Source organism: Staurois parvus, unplaced genomic scaffold (genome assembly GCF_062004578.1).
Source record: "Staurois parvus isolate SC_StPar_1 unplaced genomic scaffold, SC_StPar_1.0 ptg000151l, whole genome shotgun sequence".
NCBI lineage: Eukaryota > Metazoa > Chordata > Amphibia > Anura > Ranidae > Staurois > Staurois parvus.
This window is the reverse complement of record NW_028317947.1, coordinates 542,222-562,733: the sequence shown is the minus strand read 5'-3', so window position 1 is coordinate 562,733 and position 20,512 is coordinate 542,222. Positions and strand designations below refer to the sequence as shown.

General features: G+C 40.6%; 1 protein-coding gene across 1 annotated transcript in view; it reads right to left on the bottom strand.

Moving 5' to 3' along the window:
- Positions 1-20,512, bottom strand: part of LOC149463799 (uncharacterized) — a 122,275-nt gene that overhangs the window by 33,603 nt on the left and 68,160 nt on the right. Inside the window, exons 6-7 of the mRNA XM_089674686.1 lie at positions 15,542-15,646; positions 8,624-8,728 (exon numbers count right to left, since the gene is read on the bottom strand). The gene's annotated coding sequence lies outside the window, so the exon portion shown is untranslated. The remainder of the gene's footprint in view (positions 1-8,623; positions 8,729-15,541; positions 15,647-20,512) is intronic.

The window sequence follows — 20,512 nt, the reverse complement described above, 5'->3', positions numbered from 1 at the left end:
ACTCACTCATCCATGTCTTTATGGACCTTGCTTTGTGCGCTTGTTGTGTTGGAACAGGAAGGGGCCATCCCCAAACTGTTCCCACAAAGTTGAGAGCATAAAATTGTCCAAAATGTCTTGGTATGCTGACGCCTTAAGAGTTCCCTTCACTGGAACTAAGGGGCCAAGCCCAACCCCTGAAAAACAGCCCCACGCCCTAATCCCCCCTCCACCAAACTTTATACTTGGCACAATGCAGTCAGGCAAGTACCATTCTCCTGGCAACCGCCAAACCCAGACACGTCCATCAGATTGCCAGACAGAGAAGCGTGATTTGTCACTCCAGAGAACACGTCTCCACTGCTCTAGAGTCCAGTAGCGGCTTGCTTTACACCACTGCATCCGACGCTTTGCATTGCACTTGGTGATGTAAGGCTTGGATGCAGCTGCTCGGCCATGGAAACTCATTCCATGAAGCCATCTTCTCACTGTTGTTGTGCTAATCTGAAGGTCACACAAAGTCTGGAGGTCTTTAGCTATTGACTCTGCAGACAATTGGCGACCTCAGCGCACTGTACGCTTCAGCATGTACTGATCCCTCTCTGTCATTTTACGTGACCTACAACTTTGTGGCTGAGTTGCTGTTGTTCCCAGTTGCTTCCACTTTATTATATCACTAACAGTTGATGGTGGAATATTTAGTAGCAAGGAAATGTCACGGATGGACTTATTGCACAGGTGACAACCTATCACGGTACCACGCTTGAATTCACTGAGCTACTGAGAGCAACCCTGATCAAAAATAGGTTGGAAGGATCAACTGAAGAAAGCAGGGATTGAAGGAAGGAAAGAAGGATCAAAGATAGGGAGAGTAGGAGTAGGTCTCGGGAGAGACAAAGAGAACTATTTTGGCAGTGGGTGAAGCAAGCCTGCTTTTTTTTGTTACACAAAACCACAAGTTCCCTAACAACCATTGACATCATTGGTTGATAAGAGGACATCAGGCACTTGCAGAATAACCTTGTCTGACCTTCCACCCCTCTCCGTCAGTATAGGGATCATGTCAGCTGCATGGGGAAGAGAAAATGAGGAAGAAGAATTGCTCAAATACTAGTAAATACCAGTGTGCAAAAATGTATTTGCTTTGAAATAATAAGTCATCTCTAATGTTGGGTGTCTTATGTGTGTAGAGGCTGCTGTAATATGGAAAACTACTAGGTTCATTTTTTTACATTTTATAATGGGGTGCCTCGAGATTGTCCATCATTTTAAAAGGTGCCTTGACCGGAAAAAGGTTGAGAAACACTACACTAAATTACTATGGAATACAGTGTGGTGGGCTACATATCAGAGACCAGATTTTTTCATTTTTTGCGTATTTAAGCAACAACTGTAGAGGCCATTTAGCTACTGCATTTTCCTACATTTTGAAGAGGCTTCCAAAATGGTGAACCATGATGGGGGAGAGACTAGTGTTGCAATCCCTCTTCTGTTCTCTTTGGAGCATGTGACCTGTTAGGCCAGGCCCTTGAGGCACAGCAGTAGGAGGAAGAGGAGGACTTCTTGCTGTTTCAGGGCCAGTAGGATCCTTTGCTTACTGCCTCCATCTATTTAAGGTAGAGGTAGCTGCAAGCTGAGGAGGAATATGAGGAAGAGGGTGGGAGAGGGGACTAACGGTGAGGAGGAAGAAATGGGGCAGGCTTCAAGGGGAACATTTTGCCCCCCCCAAATCCATGCACATGGGGTAATATTGTTGAGGACGCAGAGGACTCAGAGTCCTCTATGTCTGTGAGCTGAAGGCAATTTGTGGTAGGGTTTGGGGCATCAGACAGAATGACCACTACTGAGTGGCCACTCTGTTGGATTCCTCATATAAAATAGCTAAAATAGAGTAAAATAGCTGATTTATTGCTGCCATCCCAGAAAGAGCCCAAAATGCTGTACTTTGAGGAGGTGCCTCTTTCCCACATTTTCTCATATTGGTAGATATCCCTCTGATGACCAACATGCCTCCCATCCTCCAACCACTGAAAGGAGGAGCAGCGGAGGTGGTGGATGCCTTAGCACTGCTATTAAGTATTTTTTTTTATACCACATTGACCAGGCCCAACCATTTAACCACATGATTTCTGACAACACTGGGTCTAGAGCTGATACATAAGCAGGTCATATACTAGAATAATTTTGTTCACATTTTTTGATTTTCTAATCGTTACTGGGGTCAACTCAACATTTGTTCGAGAATAGTGATGCAAAACTTCTAGGGAGCAGGATGGAAATTTTTTCTCAAAAGAACAAATTTTATAAAGTGTATGTGGTTTTCATTCAGCAAGGTCCATTCATTCTAACATTGAATGCTAAAAGCAAATGTAATTTTGAAGTGCTTACACACTACATTAATCATGTCTGCAAATGTGCTGAAAATGTTCATAGGAGTGTTCATTGGAAATGAGAGCCCTGTAGAGTATTGGAGGGAGGGGGGAGCACTTATGAGAGTAGCTTTCAACAGTCTGACATGGTAAACAATAGCTAATGAGGATTAACCTTATTACCTTATCTGATGGCTCTTAAAACACATATGTGAGAAAGAGCAGCCTGGCTTGTTATGAAGCAGCAGCAAAGTTAGCTCTGGGATGGTATAATTTAACCGCTTCCTGACCGCCCTATAGCAGATATACTGCTACAGGGCAGCACGGGTGAGCAAAATCACGTATATATACGTGATTTTGCATTTCCAGGGAGCGGGCGCGCGCGAGGCGCGCACACGTCCTACCCGTGCTGCCTTTCACGGCTTTCAGTCATTGGGTTCCAGTGATTACTCGCTGGCGCCCAGTGAGCCCGAGCATCAATACAGTTCTCCTCCCTGTTAGCTCGTGCACACTGCTTTGGATGGCTTTGATTACAGTGAAGCACACACACAGAGCTTATTGTGAAACAGTACACAGTTAACCCTTTGATCGCCCCTCATGTTAACCCCTTCCTGACCAGTGCCATTAGCACAGTCTTAGTGCTCTTTTTTAGCACTGATCACTGTATTGGTGTCACTGGGAATGTCAGTGACACCAAGTCAGTTCCCCCCAGTATCAGAATGCCTGCCACAGTCCTGCTATAATTCGCTCATTGCCGCCATTACTAGTAAAAATATAAAAAAAAAAAATTCCAGTTTCTATACCGCCATTTGTAAACGCTATAACTTTCACTAAACCAATTCATTTACACGTATTGAGATTTTTTTTTTTAGCAAAGACATGTAGCAGAATACATTTTGGTATAAATTTATGGCGGAATTTGATGTTTTACATTTTTTTACTGGACATATTTAATAACAGAAAGTCAAAAATATTGTTTTTTTCTCAAAATTGTCTGACTTTTATTTTTTATAGAGCAAAAAATAAACACGCAGAGGCGATCAAATACCAGCTAAAGAAAGCTCAATTCGTACTATTTGAATGTAGCAAAGGGACTGATACCCAAATATTGGAAGAGACAGGAGCTGCCGAAAATAAAAGACTGGGTGGATAGGGTGGATCAAATATGTAAATTGGAGGAACTTTATCATTTAAATGAAGATGAGATGGAGAGTCACCATACAAGATGGAACAAATGGGAGGAATTAAAAAAGTCAAGGCTAGCCTTAGAGGTTATGGGGGACTAACATAGAATAATATGGAAACATATTTTGTTCTTTTATAGGGATTACAATCTCCAGAAATGAACAGGACAATGCAGAGCAGAGTCAGGGATTGGATGGGGGGGGGATGGGTGGTAAATAGGTAGGGGGAGGGATGAAACGATAAATGTTTTGATAAAAGCTAAGGTTTTAATGAGTATGTTTGTATAACTTGTTTATCTGAAAAATTAATAAATATTTAAATTAAAAAAAAGAAAGCTGAATTTGTGGGAAAAAAAGGACGTAAATTTCATTCAGGTGCAGCGTTGCATAAGCGCGCATTTGTCAGTTAAAGTAACGCAGCGCAGTAACACAAAAAATGGCCTGGTCAGGATGGGGGGTAAATCCTCTGGAGGGCAAGTGGTTTTAAATGATTTTCAAGGTTGACAGATTGGAGAGACTTTGGAGTCTAAGTGATAGAGGTAATACAATGTATAATATTTTGCTGGAATCAAAACCAACATTTTTATCAGCAGCAATATGTTGTTTATTGTTGTGGATTTCGTAACACTTTAACTAACTTGCTGTCATCTACTTCTGTTGCCCGCAGAGTTAAATCTAATTTATATCTGATTACAAAATATGCATTTTTTTAGATTATTATTATACAGGATTTATATAGCGCCAATAGTTTGCTCAGCGCTGTACATTGCAATGGGAGACAATACACTAGACAGTACAATAACAATACAATTCGATACACGAGGGGTTAGATCTGTCTAAAAGGAAGAAATAAAGGTGGAGAAGCAGTATCCCACATCCACTTTATAGGTTACCTTTTCACAGGCTTTATACCCGCTGGACCAGCTTTTAAATATTGACAAGAGGGAGCTGGAGAATCTGGGATGGAACTAGCATCAGCCTGGGGCTAGGAGCAGATGTTTTATAACAAGTCTGTCTGATGTTTCACATGTACAACAATCACCAAATAAGACGAGGAGATCCTTATTAGCTGTTGTTTAGGATGTCAGACTGTCAAAGGTTACTCTCAGAAGTGCTTCCCCCTCCTTCTGTATCTTTCAGATTGCTCCTACTGATCAATTGTTTTACTTATATATTTTAGATAAGCACATTCGAGGACTTCTAAGGTTAGATTCAAAATTGAATAGGCTACTGGGCACACAGGCTGGACCACTGGTTGGACCAGGCCCATGAGCTGGAGCTTTAATATATATTTCCTTTATATAAAGGAAAAAAACTTACAATTTTGGAAAAAAACTTATTTTCTTAGTTTCAGTTATAAAATATATCAAATAACCAATTCATAATTTTAGGTCAAATTATACTATATATCTTTTTGTAAAAGAGTATATTAATTAGTCTGTGTGGAAGTTGTAGAGCATATAAACTATGGCATATACATTATATTTGGAATTTATTAGCCTTGTTGCTGACTGCCACCACATTTCTTGAGGTCCTAAAACACCAGGACAGTATAAACACCCTCAAAAAGTAGACATCCCAAGGTGTTCACTGAGAGGCATTATGGGTCTTTGGAACATTTAATTTTTGTTGCCACACATTTTTGGAAAATAAAGAAAAAAAGTTGTAATTTTAATGAGATATGTCTTACACAATGCATAGCCATACTTAGAGTTATACCCCCAAACACTTTGTGCTACTCATCCTAAGTATGAGGATACCACATGTGTGCGATGTTTTGCAGCCTAGCTGTGTAGATGAGCCCGAAATCCAATGAGCACCTTCAGGTTTTCAAAGGACAACAATTACATATATATATATATATATATTACATATATCTGATTTCTTGACTACCTATCACATTTTCAAAGGTCCTAAAATAAGAGGACAGTACAAACACCCACAAAATCACCCCTTTTTGCAAAGTGGACAACCCAAGATGTTTTCTAAGCATTGAAACTTTTGAAGGTTTTATATATTTTTTTGTCACAAGTTTATGAAAAATTAAAAAAAAATGAAATATATTTTTTACATGCAAATAGTGCATTTTAATGAAAATTTTCTCGTGGAAAGCATGGGTATACTTAGCATTATACTCCAAAAGACATCTTAATACTCCTTCTGAGTACAGGTACTGTATACCGGATATGTGAGACTTTTTCTCAGCCTAGCTCTATGAAGGAACCTGGAATCCAAGGAGCACCTTCAGGCTTTCAAGGAGCATTAATTACTAGTTTCCCAACTACCTATCACTATTTTAGAGGTCCTGGAGTCCCAGAACAGTTGAAACACCCCCAAAATAACCACATTTTGGAAAGCCATCACCCCAGTGCTAAAATGCCTAACTATTTACATAGCAGGGACCTTGGCTGTAAATGAACCACTGCTGTCTGCAGGATCATACTCCAAATCTGAATCTGACTATAAGGTTCCTCCACTGCTTTCATCAGTCTAAGAACACTAAGAATTTGAAATGCCACCTTCCTAGTGTGTATTTTTTTGCAGTGGCTGTTTTGGTACCCGATAACACTGGTACTGGTTGACAACTAGGACAATAATTGTGGCTGACACTGGTGCCCGATGACACTGGTGGAAGGGTTAATGGCCAACAAAAATTAGACAGCAATGGGAAAGAAAATGCAACAGATGATCTGTTTAGAATATTGCTGTATGCAGTAATATTTGAAGTTCCAAAGAGTGATTGGAGATGAAGTAGCAAATATTTGGTCTTGTATATATAAAAAAATAATGAAAACAGGCCAATGAATTTCAGGGGATTCAGATAACCCCTTCTCCAGGGGGGCTGTATCATTTAAACAATTCAAACCATAGTATACATCAATGTAATATATAAGGGATAGTTCTTAAGCCATTTTATGTTACATAGTAGATAAGGTTGAAAAGGGAAGCTCGGAGTGGAAGAAAGAAAGAAGACCTGACCGAAGGGCTAGCATGACAGGGGTTAAAGGGGATTGGGAGAGGAGAGTCCCATTAGCTAAGGGGGAGTCTAAAGGGTTTTAAGGAGGGAGCGAGTGGAGCCACAAGGGGTGGTCTGACAGGGTGTGGCATGGGGTCTTCTGTCAGAAGAAAGTTTTCACAAGGCAAACTTCCCTCCAGCCCACCCGTTTGTTTCATGGTTTGTTTTGGTGGTGGTTGTGCCAGTTGGTGCTGGGGGATGACCAACACGGTGCAAGGTCCTCTTTGGTTACTGTGGGCACAAGAAAGGCACTTTGTAGTAACCCGTCTGAGGTACGCCTTCCAGTTGTTCTGGTGGGGATATCTGTGGTGGTGTCTCTGAGTCGGTGGTGTTGTGGCCCGAGGCCTAGTTAAGCAGGACGAAGGTATTCATTTTCTTGATGCCTATTGGGACCTTTGAAAACGTATGTTATACTGTGTTTTTGTTATTTAAATGTTATTGATTAATGGTTGTAATAAAAGGCCATTTGGGCCATTAACTCCAGTTTTTGTTGTCTCTGTGGTTACTTATTTAAAAGGAGGGTAGGTATTGGTTGATGGGGAATGGATCAAGCCATCTTTAGTCCCCTGGTCAAGAAGACACAGGTCGAACAAGTTCATGCACCTCTTCTCCAGACTGAATCAATGTAATACTTGTAAATTGTCCTTCATAACTGAGGTCTTCCATCCTCCTTATTAATGTTTTTTCCCTTTTCTGAATTCTTTCTAATTCAAGGACATTCTTTCTTTGGATTGGTGATCAAAACTGAACTTCACATTCAATACAAGGGTTCATCATTTTTTTTTTAAAAAAGGGGCAGCATTATGGATTTATCTCTTGGAAATATGCTCTTGTTAGAGGCAGATTGACATTGCATGCTGTTGCTGTGATCTGCAAGGACCACCAAATCCTTTTCATTTGCAGAATCACCTAGAAGAGCCCCCCTCAAAGATTATTATGCATGAATATTTTTAGTGGTCGAGTGCATAACTTTCATTTTTTTCAGTATTGAACCTCTTCTGCCATGTAGTTGTTTAACCCACTATTTTATAAAGGTCCTCCAGGAATAAAAAGTAAAAAAAAAAAGGAAGTCCAACAAGCCCACACCATCCATGACTTCCAATATGGCCAACACTCACCAAATAGAATCGACTCCTAGCTGATAAGGCTTAAGAGTCAAACAAGCTTTTCAGGTAAGATGTGTCCTCCAAATGAATCAGGGAAAGAAAATTCCTGCTTGACAATCTCCAAACGACCACCCAAGGATAATGGTGATCAATAATCTCATCAGTGAAGTCTATGCAAGGCTCTGGGATGAGAACGCCCTGTGGGTGGGGCAAAATGCATTGACGCACTTCACCCCACCCACAGGGCGTTCTCAAGACCTTGAAGGTCTTGAGAACGACCTGTGGGTGGGGCGAAACGCATTGACGCACTTCCGGCCTGCTTTCATAACGTCCCGCGTCACTTCCAGTGAGTGGAACTCACGCTGGGTGGTGCGTTCCAAGCTGCCATCTTTGGAGTTGATCCTGTCATTCCTTGCTATACCAGGCTGTGAGATCTCTGTGATGAGATGTGGAAGCAGTGTTACCTATGTTAGCCTATGGAAGCAATAAAACAGATGCTTTTATCCTTTTTGCTAAATGTGAGTGGTCTGGCAATTCTTCTTAATTATTGCAATTTGTAATAGCAGTATTACACTATCATCATTTTTTTCCCTTGCACTGCTGTGGAGTTTGGTCCATAACCTGGGTTTAATTAATTGTGTGAGGGTGCACTTGTGCGCTGGGGTTTTCTGTATATCTATTCCTTGCAAGTTTGAGGCTGCATTTTTGTAAATGGAGTTGGAAATTTTGTCAGGATCAATGGTGTCCTCAATGCTGAGAAATAAGGGCAGATACTTATCCATCATGCCATACCATCATGCCATACCATCAAGGAGGCATGTTATTGGCCCCAAATCTGTTCTGCAGCAGGACAACAACCTCAAACATACATGGAGCTTGTCTGGGATTACATGAAAATACAAAAGGATTTAAGGCAGCCTACATCCACAGATCTGTGGTTAGTTCTCCAAGATGTTTGGAACAACCTACCTGTTGAGTTCCTTCAAAAACTGTGTACTTAGAAGCTGCTGTTTTGAAGGCAAAGGGTTGTTATACCAAATTTTTATTTGGATTTCTGTTCATTTCCTTTCCATTCTGTTAATTGATAAAAATAAACTGTTAACTATTAACACTTTTACTTCTGAAAGCATTCTTCATTTACAGCATTTTCCACACCTGCCCAAAACATTTTCATAGTAGTATATAAGGAAATCAATTTGGATGAGGGAACATCAATAAAATGAGATTGTAAAAGGAGTTAAAAATGACAGTAAAATATAATTAGTACCTGAAAAAGTATACAGGTATTTATAAAAAAAATGAGCAACAAGCAAGGGACAACCGATTTGGATTTAAAATGGAAATAAGAGGGGGAATATGTTGTAATGATAGTGAGGTCTGACAAACCCCAAGCTGTGTGGAGAGAATAGGGGGGTGCTAATGAATTCAATATCACCTTAATTTTTTCCAAAGTTCACAAGTTGGTAAAAGGGTGATCAAAATCTCTTGACTGTGCTAGGCATTCAAGTTGACACATTTGGCAAAACACAATCCAGCTAGGAAGAATTCAGTATTATAAACTTCAACTAGCCAGGATCCTGAAAGAACGTCTGACGAGCCCCTATTGTAAATGGATCTATCACCAGAAGAAAAAGCAAAGCTCCTTAAATGTCCCAGGGGTCCCTGTGAACATAAAGACCTAGGGGGGAAAAGGGAAGAATCCAGGAATAGCCAATGTGTATATCCCTACAATGATATCTATAGAGAAGGGTATATTTGGAGCACACTTTAAGAAATTTCTTGTGGGTATCCATGAGTACACTTGTAAGTTTCTTATTGACTAAGAATGTGTCCATACATTGTTTAACTTCCATAAAGTATATAAATAGTTTTAGCAATAGTGATAGCTTAGCTGCTAAAAGCACTTACGTAGTTAGCTTAAATTGAGATTTAGCGGGAGTGGGAGGTTTGAGATGGTGAAGAGCAAGCGAAGGGTCGTAAAGAAGAGGACATTGGAGAAAAGTATGCAGGAGTTTAAATACTTTGCTCCACAATTTGCCTAACATGGTGCAGGCCCAGCAGATCTGAAGCACTTCGCCAACAGCATTACAGCTTCTAAAACAGAGAATGCATGATTTTTCAAAAGCTATAGAGGTCATTAAAAGTCATTTCCTTCTCTTAATAGTGTTTTCCAGCCCCATTGACGAATGTCTTTTTTGTATACAGTGACTTTATATCACATGTCCTCAGTGGTGTATTTAGGTTTTGTGCTGCCCTAGGCAACACAAAAATTGTCTGCCCCCACGGACACCGACCAACACCACCACCCCTTCCCCCTCCGCAGAGAGAGCCTGACCTTGACCAACAACACCCCTGCCCCCCGCCTGTGAGAGCCTTCCATCATACCCCCTGGCAATAGAAAGAAAGACACCAATCTTCACAGCTCCGGACATCCCCGGGAATGAAAGTCAGGCTCTACGTACACCATCAAGCAACCTGCAGCCTCTCTCGGATCCCACCTGGTTCCTATGGCCCTTCTTCCATCCCTTCTTCTGGGGGGAGGTGCTGCCCCCCTGAAAAGTGCCACCTTAGGTAAGTTCCCTGTGTGCCTTGTGTTAAATACACACCTGCATGTCCTCACATACCACAGGTCAGTCTTTTTAAGAACTTCAGCTTGTTGTTCCTGCCTTCTGTATAGGACAGAATAGAAATAGGACAGTATAGGACACTACTGCATTCTGTAAAAAAAAAGATGTATAGATTGTCTACAAAGTCTGTAGGTCAGGGAGTATCGCACCAAAAATGAGATTTTTGTTGCAGGGGATGCTCAAAATCTGCCTTGTATCTTAGTGCATTCTTCTGGGAAAATCAGTGAGCCAATCACACAAGCAGGAAATTACATTTTGGAGGGGGGTAGTTCTGTACACCATCTGTGTACAGAATACCTTCAGGTAGCCATATTGCATTGCATTTTACAGAAAATTACAGCACTGCAGATTAAAAAGGAAGGATCATTTTTAATAACATTTAATTACAATATGACTTGTATAGTAATTGTACACACTATGGGCTCATTACACAAAGAGTTAGTTTCCTTTTTAAAATCTCAGATAAAATACCTCAAAGAAAGGTCAGTTTACTAAAGATTACCGCAAGCAATATCATGGTCATGTGACTCATTTACATAGATTATTGCATGCGGTAAAAAAATGTTGAATTCACAATAAATAAATAACGGTTATGCGGTATTTAATGCAAAAAGAAAAAAATATATATCACAATTATACATGCAGTAAGCTGTTAAGTCCAGTTCACAAATGGAACAGAAAGTAAAAAAAGATGCAATATTTATCACCATGGTTTTGCTGGAGGTATCACATGCGGTATTTTTTCAAATACATTGAGGGGGTCCCCTCCAATCCATGCCAGGCCCTTCGGGTTTAGAATGGATTTTAGGGGGAACCCCACACCAAAATTTTTTAAAACAATGGCCCTTTGGGTCTGCTGTGGATTTTAAGGGGAGCCCTGCACCAACATTTTTTTAAAAACTGGCGTGGGGTCCCCCCTAAATTCATACTTGACCCTTAGGATTGGTATGGATTTTGGGGAGACCCATGCACCATTTAAAAAAAGTTTTGACGTGAAGTTCCCCAAAAATCCACACCAGACCTGAGGGCCATTTTTTATTTTTAGTTTTGGCGTGGGGTTTTCCTTAAAATCCATACCAGGCCCCCATGCTGATTTTTTCCTTGGTTTTTAATCGCCGGCATGCTTTGTCTACATTCAGCTGTCAGCAGGAAACCCACTGACAGCTAATAAGTCATCCGCTGTTAAGGTTGCTGCAGATGCCTTCCTTAACAACTAGCTAGCGTGCAATAAATTACCGCTTGAAAATATGCGATAAATACCGCAATACTGATATTTTACAGCAAGAGTTATTTACCACAAAATTCTTAGTGAAATGCATATTTGCAAAAGATTTACTGCATGTGTTTAGTTTACCGCTTTCGTTATTCAACTCGTAGTGAATTGATCGCAGAGTTTTTCAAAAACTTTTTTGCAGCTCACACTGCTAAAATAAAGCATGAGTTATATCATCAAAATGTGAGGTATTTATTATTATTATTATTATTATTATTATACAGGATTTATATAGCACCAGCAGTTTGCTTGTGCTTTACAATATAACAGGAGACAATACAGCAATGATACAGTTCAATACAAGAGGGATAGGAGGGCCTGATCCTTGGAGCTTACAATCTCATGAAACCATTTGGTATTTAATCTCATGATGTTATATCCAGTGGGATGGATACAGTGGGGAAAGGACTAGAACCCCTGTCAGTTTTTTTTGCTAAAAAAGAGGTAAAATGGTTTAAACCATAGAAATCTGCCAACTTACTAAGTCAGTGAGCTCCCTGCAGCATATGTATTAATACAAAAGAAAAAAAAGGTGACTGGAATAGCACGCAAAGGGATGCTGCTTTCACAGGACACATGTGGTGTATCAAAAACAACTAAATTGGCAGACAACTAATTTGGTAAAAACAAAATATATTTATAAATGTCAAGTATTGAATGAAAATAGGATAAGAATATGCAAGCATACACACTATATTGCCAAAAGTATTGGGACGCCCCTCCAAATCATTGGATTTGGGTGTTCCAGTCACCTCCATGGCCACAGGTGTATAAAATCAAACAGTTTGAACTGGCTTTTCTTATCCCCCTTTGTTGATAAGATATACATATCCTTGTTCCTTGCCAATAAAAGCCGATATTAGATTGGGGTAGGCTGGCAAGTTGAACTGGATAGTTCTACTTTTTTGGAAATTTTCTCACGTAGTGACAGCCCCCCATGTTCACTGTTTAAAAAGCCAGTTATAGACCTGGGCAGGTGATCAGTTTTTTCTTTGTATGCTTTGTAGGTTCAGTGGGTGCACTGGACTCCCTAGCTGCCGTTGTGCAATATGCTGGGTGTCAGGTGCGCTCCCATAACCTTTTTAATGAAGGGTGGGGCTCCCCTCATGTTTATCTGCCCCTGTTTCTATCCATTTAAATGCATGTGCCTCCACTGTGAGGACTCTTTAGACTTGTAGAGTTAGGACCACAGATACTCAGGGTGCCGTGACGCGGCTCTGTGGCTTACGTATGTATTTGCAAATGTGTGCTAACTAAACCCCTGTTTTTAAACGCATGTTTCCAGACAGGTCAATTTGGTTTTTGATAGTTGGCTAACTGGCTGACAGTTTGAACTGGCTTTTCTTATCCCCCTTTGTTGATAAGATATACATATCCTTGTTCCTTGTCAATAAAAGCTGATATTAGATTGGGGTAGGCTGGCAAGTTGAACTGGATAGTTCTACTTTTTTGGAAATTTTCTCACGTAGTGACAGCCCCCCATGTTCACTGTTTAAAAAGCCAGTTATAGACCTGGGCAGGTGATCAGTTTATTCTTTGTATAAAATCAAACACCTAGGCATGCAGACTGCTTCTACAAACATTTGTGAAAGAATGGGTCGCTCTCAGGAGCTCAGTGAATTCAAGCGTGGTACTGTGATAGGTTGTCACCTGTGCAATAAGTCCATCCGTGACATTTCCTTGCTACTAAATATTCCACGAACAACTGTTAGTGGTATTATAACAAAGTGGAAGTAGCTGGGAACAACTGTAACTCAGCCACAAAGTGGTAGGCCACGTAAAATGACAGAGCGGGGTCAGCGCATGCTGAAGCACACAGTGTGCAGATGTCACCAACTGTCAATAGCTAAAGATCTGCAAACTTCATGTGCCTTCAGATTAGCAAAACAACGTAGAGAGCTTCATGGAATGAGTTTCCATGGCTAAGCAGCTGCATCCAAGCCTTACATCATTGGTTGATGGGGACTGGATCAAGCCATCTTTAGTCCCCTGGTCAAGAAGACACAGGTCGATCAAGTTCATGCACCTCTTCTCCAGACTGAATCAATGTAATACTTGTAAATTGTCCTTCATAACTGAGGTCCTCCATCCTCCTTATTAATGTTTTTTCCCTTTTCTGAATTCTTTCTAATTCAAGGACATTCTTTCTTTGGATCGGTGATCAAAACTGAACTTCACATTCAATACAAGGGTTCATCAGTGTTTTAAAAAAGGGGCAGCATTATGGATTTATCTCTTGGAAATATGCTCTTGTTAGAGGCAGATTGACATTGCATGCTGTTGCTGTGATCTGCAAGGACCACCAAATCCTTTTCGTTTGCAGAATCACCTAGAAGAGCCCCCCTCAAAGATTATTATGCATGAATATTTTTAGTGGTCGAGTGCATAACTTTCATTTTTTTCAGTATTGAACCTCTTCTGCCATGTAGTTGTTTAACCCACTATTTTATAAAGGTCCTCCAGGAATAAAAAGTAAAAAAAAAAGGAAGTCCAACAAGCCCACACTATCCATGACTTCCAATATGGCCAACACTCACCAAATAGAATCGACTCCTAGCTGATAAGGCTTAAGAGTCAAACAAGCTTTTCAGGGAAGATGTGTCCTCCAAATGAATCAGGGAAAGAAAATTCCTGCTTGACAATCTCCAAACGACCACCCAAGGATAATGGTGATCAATAATCTCATCAGTGAAGTCTATGCAAGGCTCTGGGATGAGAACGCCCTGTGGGTGGGGCAAAACGCATTGACGCACTTCGCCCCACCCACAGGGCGTTCTCATGACCTTGAAGGTCTTGAGAACGACCTGTGGGTGGGGCGAAACACATTGACGCACTTCCGGCCTGCTTTCATAACGTCCCGCGTCACTTCCAGTGAGTGGAACTCACGCTGGGCGGTGCGTTCCAAGCTGCCATCTTTGGAGTTGATCCTGTCATTCCTTGCTATACCAGGCTGTGAGATCTCTGTGATGAGATGTGGAAGCAGTGTTACCTATGTTAGCCTATGGAAGCAATAAAACAGATGCTTTTATCCTTTTTGCTAAATGTGGGTGGTCTGGCAATTCTTCTTAATTATTGCAATTTGTAATAGCAGTATTACACTATCATCATTTTTTTCCCTTGCACTGCTGTGGAGTTTGGTGAGAGGAGAAGGCAGGAGCGAGTGGAAGGAATATTTAAACCCTATATGGTGGGAAGGAGTACTGAAGGCTTCCAAGAAAGGGGTCTTAGGATCCCAAAATATCCTAAAAGGCGCATTACTCACCATCATCTGGTGAGTGCAGTTGATGTTGGTTTTGTTCACTGGTGATTGGTGGAAGCAATATTTCATTAGGATATCTGTTTTTTCACAATCCGTTGGGAGAAAGGACTTTTCTTTAATATAATTTGGACACTTTTGAGTATTTTATCACATTTGGTTGATGTCACTATATAATTAATTAACTTTTTTGTCATTTATGCTGTATAATATTTATGGCACTGTTTTAGTCAGGGGGTGTTTTGCGCTGTTTTTTATATATTTTTATTTTTTGGTATAGTTACCTGTGTGCAGCAGCAATCCATAACCTGGGTTTAATTAATTGTGTGAGGGTGCACTTGTGCGCTGGGGTTTTCTGTATATCTATTCCTTGCAAGTTTGAGGCTGCATTTCTGTAAATGGAGTTGGAAATTTTGTCAGGATCAATGGTGTCCTCAATGCTGAGAAATAAGGGCAGATACTTATCCATCATGCCATACCATCAAGGAGGCATGTTATTGGCCCCAAATCTGTTCTGCAGCAGGACAACAACCTCAAACATACAGCCAATGTCATTAGGAATTATCTTCAGTGTAACAAAGAAAGTGTCCTGAAAGTGATGGTTTGGCCCCCACAGAGCCCTGATATCATCATGGAGCTTGTCTGGAATTACATGAAAATACAAAAGGATTTAAGGCAGCCTACATCCACAGATCTGTGGTTAGTTCTCCAAGATGTTTGGAACAACCTACCTGTTGAGTTCCTTCAAAAACTGTGTACTTAGAAGCTGCTGTTTTGAAGGCAAAGGGTTGGTATACCAAATTTTTATTTGGATTTCTGTTCATTTCCTTTCCATTCTGTTAATTGATAAAAATAAACTGTTAACTATTAACTCCTTTACTTCTGAAAGCATTCTTCATTTACAGCATTTTCCACACCTGCCCAAAACATTTTCATAGTAGTATATAAGGAAATCAATTTGGATGAGGGAACATCAATAAAATGAGATTGTAAAAGGAGTTAAAAATTACAGTAAAATATAATTAGTACCTGAAAAAGTATACAGGTATTTATAAAAAAAATAAGCAACAAGCAAGGGACAACCGATTTGGATTTAAAATGGAAATAAGAGGGGGAATATGTTGTAATGATAGTGAGGTCTGACAAACCCCAAGCTGTGTGGAGAGAATAGGGGGGTGCTAATGAATTCAATATCACCTTAATTTTTTCCAAAGTTCACAAGTTGGTAAAAGGGTGATCAAAATCTCTTGACTGTGCTAGGCATTCAAGTTCACACATTTGGCAAAACACAATCCAGCTAGGAAGAATTCAGTATTATAAACTTCAACTAGCCAGGATCCTGAAAGAACGTCTGACGAGCCCCTGTTGTAAATGGATCTATCACCAGAAGAAAAAGCAAACTCCTTAAATGCCCCAGGGGTCCCTGTGAACATAAAGACCTAGGGGGGAAAAGGGAAGAATCCAGGAATAGCCAATGTGTATATCCCTACAATGATATCTATAGAGAAGGGTATATTTGGAGCACACTTTAGGAAATTTCTTGTGGGTATCCATGAGTACACTTGTAAGTTTCTTATTGACTAAGAATGTGTCCATACATTGTTTAACTTCCATAAAGTATATAAATAGTTTTAGCAATAGTGATAGCTTAGCTGCTAAAAGCACTTACGTAGTTAGCTTAAATTGAGATTTAGCGGGAATGGGAGGTTTGAGATGGAGAAGAGCAAGCGAAGGGTCGTAAAGAAGAGGACATTGGAGAAAAGTATGCAGGAGTTTAAATACTTTGCTCCACAATTTGCCTAACATGGTGCAGGCCCAGCAGATCTGAATCACTTCGCCAACAGCATTACAGCTTCTAAAACAGAGAATGCATGCTTTTTCAAAAGCTGTAGAGGTCATTAAAAGCCATTTCCTTCTCTTAATAGTGTTTTCCAGCCCCATTGACGAATGTCTTTTTTGTATAGAGTGACTTTATATCACATGTCCTCAGTGGTTTATTTAGGTTTTGTGCTGCCCTAGGCAACACAAAAAATGTCTGCCCCCACGGACACACCAACACCACCACCCCTTCCCCCTCCGCAGAGAGAGCCTGGCATTGACAAACAACACCCCTGCCCCCCACCTGTGAGAGCCTTCCATCATCCCCCCCCCCGGCAATAGAAAGAAAGACACCAATCTTCACAGCTCTGGACATCCCCGGGAATGAGAGTCAGGCTCTACGTACACCATCAAGCAACCTGCAGCCTCTCTCGGATCCCACCTGGTTCCTATGGCCCTTCTTCCATCCCTTCTTTTGGGGGGAGGTGCTGCCCCCCTGAAAAATGCCGCCTTAGGCAAGTGCCCTGTGTGCCTTCCATTAAATACACATCTGTATGTCCTCACATACCACAGGTCAGTCTTTTTAAGAACTTCAGCATGTTGTTCCTGCCTTCTGTATAGGACAGAATAGAAATAGGACAGTATAGGACACTACTGCATTCTGTAAAAAAAAAGATGTATAGATTGTCTACAAAGTCTGTAGGTCAGGGAGTATCGCACCAAAAATGAGATTTTTGTTGCAGGGGATGCTCAAAATCTGCCTTGTATCTTAGTGCATTCTTCTGGGAAAATCAGTGAGCCAATCACACAAGCAGGAAATTACATTTTGGAGGGGGGTGGGGGGTAGTTCTGTACACCATCTGTGTACAGAATACCTTCAGGTAGCCATATTGCATTGCATTTTACAGAAAATTACAGCACTGCAGATTAAAAAGGAAGGATCTTTTTTAATAACATTTAATTACAATATGACTTGTATAGTAATTGTACACACTATGGGCTCATGACACAAAGAGTTAGTTTCCTTTTTAAAATCTGAGATAAAGTACCTCAAAGAAAGGTCAGTTTACTAAAGATTACCACAAGCAATATCATGGTCATGTGACTCATTTGCATAGATTATTGCATGCGGTAAAAAAATGTTGAATTCACAATAAATAAATAACGGTTATGCGGTATTTAATGCAAAAAGAAAAAAATATATATCACAATTATACATGCAGTAAGCTGTTAAGTTCAGTTCACAAATGGAACAGAAAGTAAAAATAGATGCAATATTTATCACCATGGTTTTGCTGGAGGTATCACATGCGGTATTTTTTCAAATACAGTGAGGGGGTCCCCTCCAATCCATGCCAGGCCCTTCGGGTATAGTATGGATTTTAGGGGGAACCCCACACCAAAAATTTTTAAAACAATGGCCCTTCAGGTCTGCTGTGGATTTTAAGGGGAACCCTGCACCAACATTTTTTTAAAAACTGGCGTGGGGTCCCCCCTAAATTCATACTTGACCCTTAGAATTGATATGGATTTTGGGGAGACCCATGCACCATTTAAAAAAAGTTTTGACGTGAGGTTCCCCAAAAATCCACACCAGACCTGAGGGCCATTTTTTATTTTTAGTTTTGGCGTGGGGTTTTCCTTAAAATCCATACCAGACCCCCATGCTGGTTTTTTCCTTGGTTTTTAATCGCCGGCATGCTTTGTCTACATTCAGCTGTCAGCAGGAAACCCACTGACAGCTAATAAGTCATCCGCTGTTAAGATTGCTGCAGATGCCTTCCTTAACAACTAGCTAGCGTGCAATAAATTACCGCTTGAAAATATGCGATAAATACCGCAATACTGATATTTTACAGCAAGAGTTATTTACCACAAAATTCTTAGTGAAATGCATATTTGCAAAAGATTTACTGCATGTGTTTAGTTTACCGCTTTCGTTATTCAACTCGTAGTGAATTGATCGCAGAGTTTTTTGAAAACTTTTTTGCAGCTCACACTGCTAAAATAAAGCATGAGTTATATTATCAAAATGTGAGGTATTTATTATTATTATTATTATTATACAAGATTTATATAGCGCCAACAGTTTGCTTGTGCTTTACAATATAAAGGGAGACAATACAGCAATGATACAGTTCAATACAAGAGGGATAGGAGGGCCTGATCCTTGGAGCTTACAATCTCATGAAACCATTTGGTATTTAATCTCATGATGTTATATCCAGTGGGATGGATACAATGGGGAAAGGACTAGAACCCCTGTCAGTTTTTTTTGCTAAAAAAGAGGTAAAATGGTTTAAACCATAGAAATCTGCCAACTTACTAAGTCAGTGAGCTCCCTGCAGCATATGTATTAATACAAAAGAAAAAAAAAGGTGACTGGAATAGCACGCAAAGGGATGCTGCTTTCACAGGACACATGTGGTGTATCAAAAACAACTAAATTGGCAGACAACTAATTTGGTAAAAACAAAATATATTTATAAATGTCAAGTATTGAATGAAAATAGGATAAGAATATGCAAGCATACACACTATATTGCCAAAAGTATTGGGACGCCCCTCCAAATCATTGGATTTGGGTGTTCCAGTCACCTCCATGGCCACAGGTGTATAAAATCAAACACCTAGGCATGCAGACTGCTTCTACAAACATTTGTGAAAGAATGGGTCGCTCTCAGGAGCTCAGTGAATTCAAGCGTGGTACTGTGATAGGTTGTCATCTGTGCAATAAGTCCATCTGTGACATTTCCTTGCTACTAAATATTCCACGGTCAACTGTTAGTGGTATTATAACAAAGTGGAAGTAGCTGGGAACAACAGCAACTCAGCCACAAAGTGGTAGGCCACGTAAAATGAGAGAGCGGGGTCAGCGCATGCTGAAGCACACAGTGTGCAGATGTCACCAACTGTCAATAGCTAAAGATCTGCAAACTTCATGTGCCTTCAGATTAGCAAAACAACGTAGAGAGCTTCATGGAATGAGTTTCCATGGCTAAGCAGCTGCATCCAAGCCTTACATCACTAAAAGCAATGCAAAGCATCGGATACAGTGGTTTAAAGCACGCCGCCACTGGACTCTGGAGCAGTGGAGACATGTTCTCTGGAGTGCCAAATCACGATTCTCTGTCTGGCAATCAGATAGACATGTCTGGGTTTGGCGGTTGCCAGGAGAACGATGCTTGCCTGACTGCATTGTGCCAAGTGTAAAGTTTGGTAGAGGGGGGATTATGGTTTGGGGTTGGTTTTCAGGGGTTGGGCTTGGCCCCTTAGTTCTAGTGAAGGGAACTCTGAAGGTGTCAGCATACCAAGACATTTTGGACAATTTCATGCTCCCAACTTTGTGGGAACAGTTTGGTGATGGCCCCTTCCTTTTCCAACATGACTGTGCACCAGTGCACAAAGCAAGGTCATTAAAGACATGGATGAGCACGTTTGGGGTCCTGACCTCAACCCAATAGAACACCATTGGGATGAATTAGAGCAGAGACTGTGTGCCAGGCCTTTTTGTCCGACATCAGTGCCTGACCTCACAAATGCGCTTCTGGAAGAATGGTCAAACCTTCCCATAGACACACTCCTAAACCTTGTGGACATCCTTCCCAGAAGAGTTGAAGCTGTTATAGCTGCAAAGGGCGGGCCAACCCAATATTGAACCCAACAGACTAAGACTGGGATGTCATTAAAGTTCATGTGCGTGTAAAGGCAGGCAGCCCAATACTTTTGGAAATATAGTGTATAAATATCCTTCTTCCACCAATTTTGTCATTGAGATTTGCTTTCACTATCTATCCCATAGTCAAAAGAGTAAGCAAGAGGAAATCCCTGAAAATTAAAGAAATTTCTTTGGGACCCCGTGTCATCAGAACTAGTGTCCCCAT